Below are 6,000 nucleotides of genomic sequence, written 5' to 3'. Positions count from 1 at the left end.
CCAATCTTGAGTGGCAGTTAGGCAATCAGAGATGCAAGAAGGAGAGGAGGTGGCTGAGGGCAACCTGAAAATGAGTTGAGTGTCGTCAGTGTCGCACTGGAAATTTGATCAGAAAATGGCACTGCAGTGGGAGTTATTGGTTGAAAAGCCAGGGTGAGAGGTTAGACCCCTGGGGAACAATAGGTAGGGAGGAAGATAGATGATAGGAAGGATCCAAGTGTGACCTGGGAGGGTGGATCAGAGAGAAAAGAAGTCAGCCAGGCCAGAGCTTGATCAGTGATACCCAGGTTATCACCGAGATGGTTGAGCAGGATGGTATGGTTGACCGCGTCGAAGGCAGAAGAGAGATCGAGAAGAATGAGTACAGAGGGAATGTTAGAGTCAAGGTTGGAGATCAGATCTCCACAGATGTTCAGGAGAGCTGTTTCCGTGCTTCTGGTGGCTCTGTAGCCAAACTGGTGGTCATGGAAACACCCAACAGAATTGAAATGAAGGTTAATGGAGTAATGGAAAGTGGGCGACAATTAGCCGGACATGAAGGATCAGCTGTGGGTTTCTTGAGAAGAGGATGCACAAGGGAGTGCTTCAGAGGGGAGGGGAAGGATACTGAGTGGTTGCAAAAATCAGCAAGGGCAGGAGCGGGGGTATCAATGTGGTCCTTGATGGTTTTAGAGGAACAGGGATGAACATGTTTTGATGAGGCTTTCAGAGATCGGACATGTCTAGTGACCTCATCAGGGGAGAAAGGAGGAAAGGATGAGAAGGAGGGTGGGGGTTGGCTGAAGGAGGGTCAGCAAGCACAGATGGAGAGGGGAGAGAAGGGGTATGGGTAGAGACGGTGGACAGGAGGTCCTGGATTTGTTAGATAAAGTGAGAGGCAAGGGCATTGCAAAGAGCCTGGGAGGCAACAGGAGAGGTAGAGACTGCAGCAGGGTTGGCCAGCTCCTTTCAGATTTTAAAGAGTTCGGCCGATTTGTTAGATGCAGCAGAGACACAAGCTTCAATGTGGACTCTCTTCTTGGTGAGGACAGAGAGTCAGTATTTCCTTTAGAGCAGGCGACAGGCCAGTTTGCCAGAGGATGAACAAGAAGCCCTCAATTTCCTCTCAGACGCCCTATACTCACCTTTAAGTGTAGCTAGGTCAGAGTCATACCAGGAATTGCACTTGGCTTTGGACTTCAAACTGATCCTCATGACAGGGGCAAGAGCATCAAGAGTATCTGAAATTAAAGAGTCAAGCAGAGACAGGGCTGTATCAGGATGTGAGACAGCCAGAGGTGAAGGGGGGTGGGGGAGAAGGTGGCAGCGAAAGCTTCAACAGACACACGTTTCATGGGGTGGATGTCCGAAAACGTAGGTGGCAGTGTTGGGGTAGACTTGGCTTGGGGGGGAAGAGAGATGAGAGGAGAGGAGGAGTGATCGCTCCAGGAGAGTGGAGTGGTCATTGGGATGGAGAGGGGGAGGTCAGAGGAAATCAAGACATCGAGTGTGTGCCCTGCAGAGTGAGTCGGCCCAGAAGGGAGGATGGACAGGGAGAGGGACTCACAGAGGTCACGGAAGAGTACAGAGGAGGAAGAAGGAGAGTCTAAATGGATATTGAGGTCATTGAGGAGGATAAATTGAGTGGTAGAGGACAGGAGGGAGGAGGAGAGGTCTGCCCACTCAGAGAGAAAAGAGGTGATTTGACCAGGAGTCCGGTAGATGGCAGCCACAGTAAGAGAATGGGAAGGAGAGAAAGAGAGCCTACAACAAGGCATTCAAAAGAGGAGTATGTCTGAGTGGGAATGATAGAGGTAGGAATCCACTCAGGAAAGATCAGGGCTACCCCCCCACCAGACCGGTAGGATCTGGGTGTAGAGAGGATCTTGTAGCCATCAGGAAGGAGAGTGTCAAAGCTCTTGACAGAGCTGGCTGTGAACCATGTCTCAGTAAGACCAAGGACATCAAGGACGTGTTCATTTTTTTTACATGTTGATTTCACCAGGTTTTTTTCTGCAAACAGCTTCCTTTGCATTTATTTTCTGAAAGGCTTTTTATAGATCTGGTCAGTTTCTGGACACAGAGATATGCTTGAAAATGGTTTCTTGGTAATTGACACGAGGCAAGAGAGAGAGCATATTTTCTTTGGAGTACTGTGCGTGTGTTGGTTTATTTCAAAAAGTAAATCCAAGCCATGCGGACTTGAAGCAGCATTCTTTTGCTTTTCATGGACCTTAATAATAATAATAATAATAATTTGGCACTTACATAGCGCTACGAACCCTCAGGTATCTGAGCGCTGCTTATTATTACCCACGGTGTGTGGTGCTCATTTATCGACCTCGGAAGGATGAAAGGCTGAGTTTGGCCCCGCCGGGATTCAAACCTGCCTTAGCAGACTCTGCACATATGTCAAAGCGAGTGCTCTACTCGCTGTGCCACTTGACCTTACTGATGAAATAATGCTGTTCTGGGAGGGATGGCCTTATTTGACGGTGTTCAAAGGAGGTGGCAGATGTCAGAGGGAGAGTTGAGAGTGGCAATATTAAGAAGGTTGCCAGCCTTGAAGACCTTCTGGTGAGGGGTACAGATAAGAGATATGCCCTGCGGGGGAGAAAAAGCCCTAGGAGGGGCAGAGGAGGAGGAGAGAGAGGGCAAGGTAGCCAAGGGGGGATGGCAAAGAACAGTTGGAGATGAGAGGAAATTGAAGAGGCGAGGGAAGCACCTATCAAAGAGGAGGAGATTGGCCTCAGGGCCTTGGACCATGACAGTGCCATTAAGGTAGACATTAATGATGACTTTAGAGGAGTCTAAGGAAGCCATGAGAACTTACCAGCGAGTGCCACCATTAATGGGAGGGAGGAGATAGGACAGAGCACGGAGATCATATGAAGAGTCCATAGATCTGGCAAAGGAACAACAAAGAGGATGTCGGTGAGGATCTGTCTGGAGGAAGTATTGGAGTAGGTGTCAGCGATAGGAGAACCAGGGTTAGAGGCCAATATATCCTTTTTGAACTTCTTCCTACCAGACTTAGTGAGAAGGGAAGGATAGTCAATGGAGAAGCAGTTGGAAAAGATAGGAGGAACAGAAAGCACCATGTGGTTGGAAGCGAGGAGAGGATGGAGAAACTTGGGGGGGCTAAGGCAGGTAGGTGTGGGACAAAAGAGTGAGGTCATTGGGCTGGCAGGTAACAGAGAAGCAACAGTATATAAGTAAAATACATAGAATTTTGCAAAAACAGCAAGATTTGACTTTCTAGCAAAAAAGCAAAAACAGCAAGATTTGACTTTCTAGCAAGAGGCAAATACAGCAAGATTTCACTTTCTAGCAAAAAGCAGCAAGATTTGACTTTCCAATCAGGGAATCAGATAACGCATAATTCTGGAGGTGACAATGTCAAGGCAGTCTGGATTTCTTAGAGGAGTGAGGTGGCAGCATAATTGTGGTTAAGGAGCAGGGAGGACTCCAATTAGCGTTCCGGAAGCAGACAGGGAGCAGTCAGGAGCCTTAGAAGTGGGCCTTTGCTGAGAGGGCTGGCTAAAGCCTGCCGGTACGTGGTTGGATGGAGGAAAAAACTCAGCAACCAATGGGAATGTGCACAGGGAGAGGTAGCTCAGCAAGACTTCCTACTCAACAAAGAAAACCATGGTGGTAATCTTGGAAGGGCCACAAATCAGTCAAATAAGCAGGCAACAGTGGGAAATCGTGTGCTTTCAAAAGAGCAAGGCAGCTTCAGGTATTAAAAAGCTCAAAATACAGCAGCATGATGAAAATGCCTAACTAAACAGTCCCTTTCCAAAAATACATTGCGTTTTTTTGCTTCTTTTTTTCAATTTTTTCAATATCTTAGGTTCAATAATTCCACTGGAGGTGTAGTAATGCACAGAAAGTGCACCTACCTAATGGAGGGGTCAGCAACCAGGCACAAACTCCACATAGCATGCAAAATCTGCATATCCCATCAGATAATGCAAATTTCCGAGAATGTCAATTCATAGTGCGAACATTGGTGTGGAATAAGTCAAGTCTAAATCAAGATAAAGATTTTTAGCTTTATGACAAGGAAAATATATTAAATAAGATTGGCGTGGCTGTTGAAAAAATGCATATTCCCTGTAAGATTTGTATCCGGCAATACAGTCAGATGTTTTAGACCAATCATATTGCCTATGCCTTTTTTTAACTAAAGCGAGGAGGTCAGCTGGTTCCAATGCTATTGATCCCAAAATGAATTTCATTTTACTATCAAAATGTGCTATAGATGCTAGCTGAACATTCACAAGCATAGTCGCAAAATTGACGTATAAAGAATTGGCAGGAGGCCAAAGTATTTTTGTGTAGTTATTAAACATTCTCCAGTCCAATTTGAAGCTAACGACTGCAAGCCAAGCTCATGAATGATAATAGCATTGGACAGAGATTTAGGAAGCCCAAGTACTATTTTCAAAATATTATCTTGCAATTTATTGAGAATTTTGGATATGTCCAAAAGACAAATATCCAATGCATACAGTACAATTGCTTCTACCTTTAACACGTAAAAATATATTACAGGCACCAGATAAAATGTACAATGCTTGTGAAATATGAATTTCATTTGAGATGCTAATTGGGAAACCTTGTTATTAAGTGAAATCTGTCACCTCATGAGTGAGTTTGCATCACAAAGATTAAATCCAAGATAACGTATACTAAGTACAAGGTGAATTGTGCACTCGTAAATTTCACAATTAAATGAACAAATGTTCCTCTTGTTAGAGAAAACCATAATGTTGGATTTTGCCGGATTTGTTTGTAAATTGTGCCTCTTGGCATATGATGAAAATAAACTCAGTTTGTTTTGGAGACCAAACGGCGTACGATCAAACACAATTACGTCATCAGCAAATGCAAGCCAATGCATGCAGGAACCACCCAGTTTTACAGTAAAGAAGTTGGGACTATTCCAGATCAAAACAGTTATTAAATTCGACCCACCACCTCAGCAAGGATCAGTTTACATTTGCGGTAGGATATATAGGACAGAAATGTGTGTGGCTGCACTAAAGAGACAAGGAAACTTACAGGCTATTACACAGGACACTAAAGCAATTGAACACAGGTTAGATTTAGTCGATTTTGGGAGGAAAACAATGCAACAAAATCACACGCAGCAGATTTGCAATTTCTTATTTCACACAGGCAATTGGCAAAAAGCTAAGAAAATGGACTTAGTAGGCAAAATCAGAAATCAGTTTTTGGGGATGGGAACGGAAGACACAGAACAGATAGGATGCTGAGGGGAAGGGATGACTCTTATGGGATGATGTTATGGGTTTTTATTAGGTGAAATGCAAGTCGGATTTTAAAGAAAGCAGAATACACAGGGAAAATCGGTTTTGTTAGCACAATGATTATTAGTTCTACTGAAACTATATTTTAAGGGTAAAATTAGTAAACACACTCGTCAAAATTGTTACTTTCGAAATGCAACAATAATGAACGTGAATTTTCAATGGGGAATTAATTCATTTATTCCAAATCATACTAGGGATTTACACAGGTAACTGAAGGAAATATAAAGGAATATGCTAACAGATTTAGGGCCTCATTACACGTTAGGTGGTAAGGTTTTACTGGTACCGGTAAGGGCACCGGTACTGGTAAACCCTTACCACCTTACTTCGTGTTCCCTTTGCGGGACCCGACCTTAACGGCTGGTTTTAACAGCCGTTAAAGTAGGGTGCCGCAAAGGGACCTTCGAGCTAATTACGGTACCGCAATTTGCAGTACCATAATTAGCGCCTTCTCCATTCCCATTATGCCCTATGGGTGCAAAAATGGGAATGGGAAGTGCCTTGGTGAATGGGGAATTACCGCCCCTGCTCACCTTGGAGTAGGGCGGTAATCCCGCCATGCACCAAGGCGGACACGGTAAAATACTTGCGGCAACCATGGCGCTAACAGCGCCATGGTTACCGCCTACCGTGTAATGAGGCCCATAGACTTAACAGATTCTTCTAGGGAAAGGGTGAACAG

The sequence above is a fragment of the Ambystoma mexicanum genome, chromosome 3q, assembly GCF_040938575.1.
Source record: "Ambystoma mexicanum isolate Mex_15411 chromosome 3q, UKY_AmexF1_1, whole genome shotgun sequence".
NCBI classification, from domain to species: domain Eukaryota; kingdom Metazoa; phylum Chordata; class Amphibia; order Caudata; family Ambystomatidae; genus Ambystoma; species Ambystoma mexicanum.
The sequence above is the reverse complement of the archived record's forward strand: the minus strand, read 5'-3'. Positions refer to the sequence as shown.